The sequence below is a fragment of the Ambystoma mexicanum genome, chromosome 12, assembly GCF_040938575.1.
Source record: "Ambystoma mexicanum isolate Mex_15411 chromosome 12, UKY_AmexF1_1, whole genome shotgun sequence".
NCBI lineage: Eukaryota > Metazoa > Chordata > Amphibia > Caudata > Ambystomatidae > Ambystoma > Ambystoma mexicanum.
This window is the reverse complement of record NC_090936.1, coordinates 560,606,398-560,619,058: the sequence shown is the minus strand read 5'-3', so window position 1 is coordinate 560,619,058 and position 12,661 is coordinate 560,606,398.

The following is a 12,661-nucleotide window of genomic DNA, read 5'->3' as shown; positions in this document are numbered from 1 at the left end:
AGCATAGGGGGAAGCTTCTGTTCACATGGCATTTTAGTTACTGTACAGTGCATTGTTGCTGTCCCTAAAAGATAGACATTGTTTGCTTATGCTGTGTGTGGCTCCTGGGGATGTGCACTTAAAATATATGTTATTGTATACTTGGCACATCCTGGCTGGGAACTAGGAACAGCACACATGATTGCAGCAAAAGGTCCCACTGGACACAACCTCAGCTGCTGTGAAGTAGAGCCGTGGCGTCAGATCCCGAGAGGAGATTGCTACCCAGCACAGTGGCATGTTGGTCTATAAATCTCGCCTGAAGGATTCAGGATTTGCAAACCTGCAGGATCACTGCTTCCCGAAGTAGGTGAGGATTCCTTGCTTAATGATGAAGATCGAGCTGTGTCAGGGCATATTTTCTTCTTTGCTTGCTAGTGCTTGGCAAAGAGAGCGGCTAGTGGCTATAATGCCAATATGGCTAATCGAGTGGATTTACTTACAGATGGAACATCTGGGCTCTCTGTATTCAGAGAATTCTCAGATTCTATAACAAGGGTCTTATGCAGAGTGATGGGTGAGGTATCCCTTCCCCTTTAACCGCAGGTGGGTTGTGTGAGATTATCTGTTGATGTAAACAGATTTCTCTACAGATGTTTTCTCAAATTCTGCATGGCTTCAAAACTGTGTAAAAATAAATGATGTATTGCCAGAAAAAAAAATCTTGAATAATAGAATGCCAATATTAGAGAAGTCATAAATAAGAATTACAAAATAAGTGAAGTTCTCTTATAAATTGCTAAGCATGGAGGCCCCCCCAAATAAAGTCCCATCAGAGAAGTTACTGACTAAAGCTCCACACACCTTCTCGTCTAATATTCAAAAGAATTGTACCTACAGTACAGCAGCACCACCAACTCCACCGCAAAAAATCAGCCCATTTATTTAATCATTTTTAAAACTATCTTGCCACATTCACAAGTACCATGAAAGTAAATCTCACTCAAAGTATTGGCCACACACACCCAAAAAGCACCGATCCTTCTGCTGGTAGTGTAGCTGAGCAACAAAAATAAAGAGTGGTAAACAAAGCCCCATATACTCTCAACTGTTTACAGCGAAACTGTTGAAAGGGAGTTAACAATATTTTTAGAAAACACCCTACTTGCATAGCCATCAATCATGCTTATATAGTGATTCATGGTGGTTTCTTACTGCTCTTAGGTGTTGTACAAAATGGTGTTATCCCAATTTAGTAGTACTCAATTTATCAACTTCAGAAAGATGAGCCTTGCCACAGGGTTCAAACATGCACCTGCAAGTTTGTCGGGCAAAAACACGATGGCTTTGAAATATCTAGGTAATCTGATGGTCAATATCTCTCAATCTTTGCTTACTATCCCTAGTAATAGTGCAACTAGTGTATTTGTCATCTAACATAATATCAATATTAGTCAATCATTTACAGAATCTACTCGTGAAACAGAAATGTAAAGGTTGTGTCTTGGAAAACAAATCCTCCAGTCAGGCTTTTTTGAGAAGTACTAAGACTTGATCATTTTAACATATAAATGTAAGGCTTGGCTTGTCCAATTATATATGTTAAACCAATATTGATCCTGATATTATTTGGCATATTAGAAGCATATCATTATTTCAAACATGTTCCTTCAAGCATTTTACCTAATTTTCTTCTCAAAAGCATGTAGGTCAGATCCATATAGGATCACACAAGTAATTTGAAGATTGTATGATGCATTGGGTGGTCTCCAACTATAGCATCCATAGAAGATTTTGAGCTATCACAGTGCTTCTATTGGTTGACCAGCTTTGTTAATAATAAACTACTGATGTTCATTCAAAATCAGTCTATCTATTTATCTATCTATATAAAAGTGAACATTTGTTTGTGGTGGGATTTGTGGCAAAGTTTTGGTCCTTAAACAATTCCACACCATTTCACCAATCTGCACCAAATTTTGCATAGTTGCTTTTCAATATTGATATTTAGGTGCATAGTTGTTGGCACCGTCAGCATCATGTCGCCCATCATTCTGCTCAGAAATGTCCATGTTGTTCTTACGTACAGTTATACATTTCAGAAGTACCTTTTAAGAAGAACAGTACATTTGTTGTGTAGTCTTTATGAGAAAAAATTGTGTTAAAATTAAAAATAATTGAAACATTAGTGAGTTTTCTTTTCACATCTCTTATGGAGCTTTTACAAAAGGTATTTCTAACAAATAGCACCTATAAGAAAAGAAAATCCCAGGCAACACTGGGTATATCAGCTAGTATATATATAATATTATATTATATTATATATAATAGGGCATTTGTGGATATGTGTGTTTGTGTGTGTGTGTCTGTTCGAAATGTTCAGCATACTTCCCAACATATACAAACCTGAACTTTGGCATGTGGGTAGGTTCCATTTTGTAGACAATGTAAAAAGTATAAAATACACTTTTTCTATTTTTTTAAGTGTTTTTTTAAAGCAACCTGCAATGGTTGGTTATGTGTTTGTGTGTCTGTTCGAAAATGTTCAGCATACTTCCATACATGCTACAAACATGAAATGTTGTATGTGTGTACGTTCCAAGGTGTAAACAATGTAAAAAGTATAACACACCTTTGTCTAATTATTTTGGGGGATGGACATTTGTGGATATGTGTGTGTGTGTCTGTTCGATGTGTTCAGCATGCTTCCCAACACATTACACACCTGAAAGTTACTGTGTGAAGGTATGGGTACAAGTGCTAGTTTATGTATATTCTGCATATTTATAGCATTACAAAATCTTCGGAAGCTCGCAATAAGATGCCAATTAAAGTTAAAGAACCCAACCTTATTCTTAAGATTAAGGAGCATGACATTAGCCTAAGTTGGATTCATATCAATCTTTTGCTCTGTCGAATAAACGGAAAGGCAGGTCATTGCTCTTTCTAAGCCTTTTGGTGTACAGTCACAGGGTACGGTGTGATTTACCAAGTTTGGCAGGTAAGTGCTCTTCTGGGCTAATCCAGAGGTTACATTAGCAAAATTTAAATAAAAGCAAAAGATGGGGCAAGTGCACATCATTGTTTTAAGCCATGATGAGTCTGTAAAGGCTTGGTTAAACCACCTTTCATGTCCAATCTAACCTGTACTCTGGTAGAATCACCAGAGTTATTCTCATTTTTAATAAACCAAACGTTACTCCATATTTTAAAAGTTGTAATCACTATTTGACTTGGGTTAGACCATTGAATGCAAATGAATAATCAATCGAGGACACATAAACAGGCTCCTTAAGGTATCTTTTAGCTTGCTCAATGATCCAGTGTAATGCCATCACATTCGCCAGCTTAGAAAAGCCAGATCTAAATCCATTCTGATTTAGGGGTAGAAGTTGATGTTCCTCAACCAAATCATTAGGTTAATCGAGTAACCCACTGCAGCAAATATTTCTACTTGTGCGTCAAGCATAGTCTAGAACTGATGGCTTGAAGCTACTATGTAGGAGCTGTGGCAGGTCAGAAGAAGCAGTCAGACATCTTTTGGACATGTTAACTCTCTGTTTAATGAAATGATAATAAAAAGGCCTAGCTATCCCTATTGCTATGGGGTTTTCCCTGCCTGACTAAAGAAACACAATGTGCGTGTTTTTCATCAGGAAGTCCAAAATAAATATCTTCAGTCCGAAACTAACGTTATATCCCCCAACCACTAACCACTAATTGACATAATTTGCAACTTTCTCTGTTTAGAAATACATCTCTTCTCAGAGACCGTCTTTTGTTTCCTTCGGGAGCTCTTGCAGTTCTTCTCGACTGTTCATGGTTCTTATATTCTATGTAATCATTTACTTAAAATGTTTTGCCTTGATATATTCTATGAAATTCCTGCCTCTAAGTATATGTCTCTCACTTTCTTAAGACCGATTCATGGAATAATTAGCGCGGCGCAAGTGGGCAAAAACGTGCGAATTGCAGTGGAATAGCGAAAATTGCAGTGCAAGTGCGAAAATCGCACGAAAAGCAGCGCACATCGATTCATGGAAGTCCGTGCGCGAGAAAACCAGCGGATGTGCGATAAAAAAGTGCGCGGCGCACGTTGGCGCACAGGCCATCTAACAGCGTGCGCCAGGTCACAGCGAAAATCGCACAGGCCACAGCGAAATTCGCACATAGCGCGGCGCACGCAACAAAAGTAGGTGGAACACGGGCGTAACACTCGGAATGGGGAACAACTTGCCAAAACGTGGGCGTCACGGGGGAACTACAGGGCACAAGTGCGCGGAACGCCCACACGCTCGCCTACAACACGTATTCATGGAATAGAATAGGGCAAAAAAGTGCACGCTCAAACCAGCGCACAGGCACAAACACGACCGCCACAAGAAAGCAGGCGGTAGCGTCTCTGCAGCTGTAAGAAATGTGCGCCAAAAGGTGCGCCAACAAATAGCACCTATATACTGCCATGATGAATGTCCTATACTGTGGCCCTCCAGGACAAATGACGTGCAAAGGAGTACCCACAAACACGGACACCCGCTGACAAAAAATATGTGTGCGTGTATACCAGGGTGCGCGGGAAGTCTCACACGCGATTTGGCCGGGTACGTGGATTTCAGGGGTGCGCGGGAAGTTCCACACGCGATTTCAGCAGGGTACGTGTATTTCAGGGGTGCGCGGGAAGTTCCACACGTGATTGGCCCAGTGCGAGCAGGGTACGTGTATTTCAGGGGTGCGCGGGAAGTTCCACACGCGATTTCAGCAAGGTATGTGTATTTCAGGGGTGCGCGGGAAGTTCCACACGCGATTTCAGCAGGGTACGTGTATTTCAGGGGTGCGCGGGAAGTTCCACACGCGATTGGCCCAGTGCGAGCAAGGTATGGGTATTTCAAGGGTGCGCGGGAAGTTCCACACGCGATTGGCCCAGTGCGAGCAGGGTACGTGTATTTCAGGGGTGCGCGGGAAGTTCCACACGCGATTTCAGCAAGGTATGTGTATTTCAGGGGTGCGCGGGAAGTTCCACACGCGATTTCAGCATTGTACGTGTATTTCAGGGGTGCGCGGGAATTTCCACATGCGATTTCAGCAAGGCATGTGTATTTCAGGGGTGTGCGGGAAGTTCCACACGCGATTGGCCCAGTGCGAGCAGGGTACGTGTATTTCAGGGGTGCGCGGGAAGTTCCACACGCGATTTCAGCAAGGTATGTGTATTTCAGGGGTGCGCGGGAAGTTCCACAGGCGATTTCAGCAGGGTACGTGTATTTCAGGGGTGCGCGGGAATTTCCACACGCGATTTCAGCAAGGCAGGTGTATTTCAGGGGGGCGCGGGAAGTTCCACACGCGATTGGTCCAGTGCGAGCAGGGTACGTGTATTTCAGGGGTGCGCGAGAAGTTCCACACGCGATTTCAGCAAGGTATGTGTATTTCAGGGGTGCGCGGGAAGTTACACACGCAATGTCAGCAGGGTACGTGTATTTCAGGGGTGCACGGGAATTTCCACACGCGATTTCAGCAAGGCATGTGTATTTCAGGGGTGCGCGGGAAGTTCCACACACGATTTCAGCAGGGTATGTGTATTTCAGGAGTTCTGGGGAGTACCACACGTGAATTGGCCGTGTGGGCCCTCCCAGTTGTACGCTCCACAACCTCCACAGACCCTGCAGGCAGCCCACACCACGGGGGACTACCCTGCACCCATGCTCATGTCCCGCAGGCAGCCCATCCACCATGGGCATGCCCCCCAGCCAACCCACATGTCACCTTGCACTACTGATCAACAATGCAAGTCTCCCACCATGGGCATCCTCCACCAGGCCCCCACTCATGTCTCCCACCCCCCCCCACCCCCCTGCCACCAGGGGCAGCCTCCACCAGGCCCCCACTCATGTCTCCAACCACCCGCACCCCACTGCCACCAGGGGCAGCCTCCACCAGGCCCCCACTCATGTCTCCCACCACCCCCACCCCCCTGCCACCATGGGCATCCTCCACCAGGCCCCCACTCATGTCTCCCACCACCCCCACCCCCCTGCAGTGCAGGGGCAGCCTCCAGAAGGCCCCCACTCATGTCTCCCACCACCCCCACCCCCCTGCCACCAGGGGCAGCCTCCACCAGGCCCCCACTCATGTCTCCCACCACCCCCACCCCCCAGCCACCAGGGGCAGCCTCCACCAGGCCCCCACTCATGTCCCCCTGCACCCCCACCCCCCTGCCACCATGGGCATCCTCCACCAGGCCCCCACTCATGTCTCCCACCACCCCCACCCCCCTGCCACCAGGGGCAGCCTCCACCAGGCCCCCACTCATGTCTCCCACCACCCCCACCCCCCTGCCACCATGGGCATCCTCCACCAGGCCCCCACGCATGTCCCCCTGCACCCCCACCCCCCAGCATCCAGGGTCACCCTCCACCAGGCCCCCACTCATGTCTCCCACCACCCCCACCCCCCAGCAGTGCAGGGGCAGCCTCCACCAGGCCCCCACTCATGTCTCCCACCACCCCCACCCCCCAGCAGTGCAGGGGCAGCCTCCACCAGGCCCCCACTCATGTCTCCCACCGCCCCACCCCCCTGCCACCATGGGCATCCTCCACCAGGCCCCACTCATGTCTCCCACCACCCCCACCCCCCAGCCACCAGGGGCAGCCTCCACCAGACCCCCACTCATGTATCCCACCACCCCCACCCCCCAGCAGTGCAGGGGCAGCCTCCACCAGGCCCCCACTCATGTCTCCCACCACCCCCACCCCCCAGCAGGGCAGGGGCAGCCTCCACCAGGCCCCCACTCATGTCTCCCACCACCCCCACCCCCCAGCCATCAGGGGCATCCTCCACCAGGCTCCCACTCATGTCTCCCACCACCCCCACCCCCCTGCCACCATGGGCATCCTCCACCAGGCCCCCACTCATGTCCCCCTGCACCCCCACCACCCAGCATCCAGGGTCAGCCTCCACCAGGCCCCCACTCATGTCTCCCACCACCCCCACCCCCCTGCCACCATGGGCAGCCCCCACCAGGTCCTCACAATCCACAATCATGTGCGTAATGGACAGCCTCCACAGCCAAAAAGCCCTACCAAGTAACCCATTCACCCACATGGAAATGGAAATCACATGTTACACCCCCAATGTTCATGAAGCTAATGAACCCATGTCCGTCACACACAATGGTTGTAATTGAATGGGAAAACACACAACATGACATGCATGAAACCAATGAGATGATACCACACAGTGAAGTATGCAAACAAAATTGTATTGAAAAAAATAAAGAATGCTAAAGAAAGAAAACAAACTACAATGTGAATGATAAAAAAAACCTGCATGTCCGTATAAAAACACAAAACTGGAAATCAGAATCCAAAAAATATTTGGCCAAAGTCAAAATTAAAAAAATCTCCATGCAATAAAGAACTATGTAAAAAACTACCAAGGGTCCATGAGCCCAACTGAACAAAGGAAACCTACTAAAAAACCTACCTAAAATTCAACTATATACAAAAAGTGGAGCAGTGTCCGTCGACTCCAAATCATAATAAGAAAGAAAGGAAACCTAAAACTAAAGAACTATATACAAAGGTGGCGGGCAAGTCCAGCGGCTCACTCCGTGGTGTCCCGGGCAAGGGCATCATCGAACTCCTGTTCGATGTCCCGGAGGCGGTCCAGTTCCATGGCCCCGAGGGTCCGCAGGGACGACGCCGTGTCCTCCTCCAACCCCCTGCGGATTGCCTCGAGGCACTCGGCCTGCCTCAGGGCCCTCCGCATGGAGTTCTCCGCTCTGACCATTGTGAGCCACGCCTCTTCCGCCCGCCGCCGCTCCGCACCTATGGCGTGGCCCAACCGCTGCCACACGGAAGCAGACTCTCTGTCCTGGGTCCCCCTGCCCTCCGGCCGATGCCTGCCCCTCCGATGTCGAAAGCCCCGAGCCTTCATGTCTCCCACCATGTTGCTGCTGCTGCTGCTCTGCCTCTGCCCGTGCACTGCCTCCTGCTGCCTGCACATCCTCCGCCGGCTGGGGTGCACTTGTTGATGTGGCCACCCCTGCTGGACCTCCGACTCCCGACTGTGGCAGGGATGCCTCCTCCACCAGCCTGGCCGCACCGTCAGAGGCAGCTCCACAGGGCACCCAGGTGACTGATGGGTGGGAAGATGGCACAGAGGACGACTGGCGCGTAGGGGGTCCAGTTGAGGAGGGGGTCGGAGCAAGCCCCATCAGACGGAGGAATCCGGCCTGGGTGACCTGTCCCAGCAGGCTGACGTGGTCAACGAGCCATTCGAGATGACGTGCAGTCTCTCCATGAAAAGACTGCAGGTCACCTCGCATGGCCCGTTGACGCAACGCCACACCAGCCAGGAGAGGCTCAACCCAGACCTGGATGGCCACGTCTGCAGGCAGAGGAAGGCCAGTTGACGTCAGCTCATCCCCTGCCTGAAAACGGGTCTGGACGTATGCATCCCTGCTGGTGCAAGATGATGCAGGGACAGGATCGGGGACAGGATTGCACACAGGCACCTCCGCGGCCGCCTGTGCTGCCTCCTGTCCCTGGTCCTGCACTGCACCACTAGCACCAGTGGGATCCCCACCTCCAGACCCCGTCTCTGGTGCTTGCGCGGCCCCCTCCTCCACCAAACCCCCCACCAACCTGGATGACTCCGTGCCATCTTCCCCTGTTGGGCCCTGTGGGGTCCCAGCTGCCCCTTCTGCTGCCGAGGAGTCCAACTGCAACCTCTGCCTCTTGGACCTCCTCCCGGCAGCTGCAGCCTGGGACGCGGCACCGGACTCCTCTCTCCCCGACGAGATGACAACACGGGAGGGGAGCCGGGCCTTGCGTCTCCGGCTGGCGGTCGGATCCCCGCCGCTGTGCTCCACAGCACCTTCTCCGCCCTCTTCATCAGTTGACGCTGCAGACAGGGAGAAACAAAACACAGGCATCAGGGCACTGTACAATGGACACATACACGCATGACAGTTGCACATGAGTGGCATTGGCAAACCTCAGACATGTCATCACAATCCCCAACACACATATCATTGCAACTGGCACACATGAGCCATACCACAGCCATATCGCAACTGCCACCACCATCCCTACACATACAACAGCATCAGCAGCCAAAGGGGAGCCAGACATCACATGCAACACAGGAAGTGCACCACACATGTACATACACCACCACACTTGCATGCATGTCTACACCTCTGCCAAGTGTCGCACTGTTCAGACGGGCATCCATGTCACATCTGCCAATCAGGCTTCCACATACCGCTGTCACATGCATCCATGTTGCATCACTGTTGCACCCTTGTCAAATACACACACATGCACATGTACAAAGTGCTCATACATGCAGCAGAAAACAACATACATGCCTGACATCACGGACATGTCTACTTACATACACATTCATCCAAACATGTGTGCACGCACAACAGCATTTGCCATGCAAGCCCACACACACAAGCACCATCCATGTCTCACACATTACAGCCCTCGCATGTGTCAGCCCCACGGCCCTGTACACCCCCACCCATACTCGACCCCATACAAACAGATGTGCAACCGGCACAATGCCGAATAATCACCACACGCACTGCTCACAATCAGGATGCATGTACACTCACCGCTCGACTCCAGACGGGTCTGCTTCTCTAGGTCCTGGACGTGGAGCGCTGGGGATATGCGTTCCAGGACCCCCATCTGTTCTTCCGACAAGTGGCCCCGGCGCCCCTTGGCATCCGCTGCCTTCAAGAGGCGCCGGGCCTTGTTCAGGGTCCTGGACCTGAAGTCCTCCCAGCGCTTCCTGACATGTTGTAAGTCCCGGACTGCCACCCCCTCCGCGTTGATGGCAGTCACGATGTCAGTCCAGATCCGAGTCCGTCCTTCCTTGTCGGCGCGGGAACTTCCGAAGAGGGCCTCATACTGCCCCAGGACTTGCTCCACCAGGACACCAACTTCGGTGGCACTGAAGCTGGTTCCTCTCTGCCTCTCTGGCCGGGGGTTGTCAGTGGTCACAGATGGTGTTTGCCCCGACATGACAACCCCAGAGGCAGGAGTGGGTGGGCAACTGGGTCCTGGGGCTGGGCTGTGGAGCGATGGAATTCCAGTCAGGAGTCTTCGGTTCCAGCATGGGTGGTCACAGCAACAGCACCCCTGGCTGATGTGCAGGCAGCAAATGGCAGTGCACGTGGGCAGCAGGCAGTCAGGCAGCAGCAGATGGCAGGTGGGAGTGTGCTCGGGGCTCTGGGGGGCAGTAGTTCGGCCTTCTGGGCAGGAGCGTGGTCTTCCGTGTGCTTACGCATGGCCAGCTTGGTACGGAGTGATTTGGCACGTGAAAATCCTGCACGTCAGCGTGAAAACCGAGGAAAGGCCCTTAGCACGTAAGCGCGTCAGCACGCATACGCGATTCTATTGGACCAAAGGCCCTCAGCGCGTAAGCGCGTCTGTGACGTGACCCGCACGTGATGACAGAGCACACGTGGAAAGACTGCACGTCAGAGTGTCATCGCGTGTAATTGGACAGCAAGTCAGAGTCTCATCGCGTGTAATTGGACAAAAGTGATTGTACACGCGATTGGCCTATGTACGTGTATATCAGGTGTGCGCGGACACTTACACACGCAAGTAAGTCAGCGCACCTGTATCCCGGTGTGCGCGGCAATTTCCACATGCTATTGGACTGGGTACTGGATTTCAGGGGTGCGCCGGTCACACGCTCGCCTACAACACGCGCAACGCATTAATTTGCGCGCTAACAAAATAACTAGCTCAGACCCAGGATGAACATACCGTTCCTAGCAGCAGTGGGCGTGGCCTACCAAAGGAGGAGGAGGAGGATAGTCAGGGCCAGAATATTCACACCCAGAACCAGCCTTTTCGGGATGCCTGATGACCAGGTGCATGGGAGGTACAGGTTTCCACCACACATCATACTGGATCTGGTGAGTGAGTGGGAGGATGACCTCACATCACCCACCCTGTGCTCCCAAGCACTCAGCCCCCTGGAGAAGGTCCTCAATGTACTGCACTTCTTAGCCACTGGATAATTTCAGCGGACAAGTGCCATTGTGGGTGGTGTATCACAGGCCACCCAGTCACGCTGCCTACACCAGGTCTTGAACATCATCACTGCACGCCCATCAGTCCGCAGGCACATATACCTGCCCAGAACCCCTGCAGAAAGGCATGCTGCCGCCCTGGATTTTTACGCTGTGGCACGATTCCCCAAAGTGCTAGGTGCCATCGACTGCACCCATGTGGCTCTACGTCCCCCCAGGGCATCTGAGCACATCTATAGGAACCGCAAGCACTGGCATTCCATCAACGTGCAGGTAGTATGTAATGCCAAGGGAATCATCACCTCAGTATATGCCAACTATCCCGGGTCAACTCACGACAGCTTCATTTACCGAATGTCCACCCTAAGCCGGGACCTAGAAGCTGGCCGGCATGGCGATACATGGCTGCTTGGTGAGAATGAATGCCACTGCACATGCATGCATGTCAGATACTGAGCAAGGTCACAACCCCACCAATGATAGCAATCACCACCGCCACAGGGGACAGTGCCTACCCTCTCAGCCCCCACATGATGACGCCAATTCGGAACCCCACCACGCCACCCCAGGTACGATATAACGCAGCCCACATTACAACCCGGGGCATAGTGGAGTGCACATTCGGAGTGCTGAAGTCACGCTTTCGCTCCCTTGACCGTTCTGGCGGGCAGCTGTTGTACGCTCCCCCAGTAGTGTGCAGGATCATAGTGGCAGCATGTGTCCTGCACAACGTTGCAACACGCCGGGGCCTGGCCGTGGACATGGTGGTGCCCCCCCATCCCCAACCACATGCACAGCCGCTGCGCATGGGAGGGGAAAGGGCACGGGGGGAGGCAGCCCGTACACAGGTAGTGGCTAATTACTTCACATAGAAATCACACCCCTGTGGAGTGCACACTGCCCTGGCACATTCCATCTGACAATCAATGATGACTCAACCTGACACTGATCCTGAATGTCTGGAGAAAGAACCGTGAAAACCATATCAGCCTGAGATTGTTCACCTGGAAGTGTCACAATGTGTGCATCCCTACCCACACTGACACCACCAATGCAGTTTTGTGAAGTTACACATTCAAGCAGCTAAAATGAATACCCACTTGCAAAATGCAACAAGAGGACAGTGCCATGTCAGCCAACCCAACCCCAGCACCGCCACACGACACACCGTGCCATGTCATGCTATTTGCAGGTAAACAAAGTAATCCCCACAACATGACACTAGTGTCACAATGTACAGTGTCCCTATTAGAAACTTGCAACACCTAAAATGCTCACAGTAATGCCGGACCAACAACAAACTTGAGCACGTACTACCATTAACATGACATCACTAATGTTTAATATTAGTAGTCTCACCACCTGGAAATGCCTGCACTCCCACCACTACCAACTGTGCAGTGTTGGCGCCATGTAGAGTTGTAGGTGCACTGCTGCCAACATGGACCACATCTCCAGACTAGAGGTCCTTGTGTAGACATGAGGAAGGGACCTGCAAATTGGGAGGTAGACACAGAAGATGAGTTACACATCAATGCAACATGCAGTGTACAACACAACAGCAATATGCACTAGGAATGTATACACAGTATTGACTACAGACTGCCCACACAGCTCATGGGAGTCCAA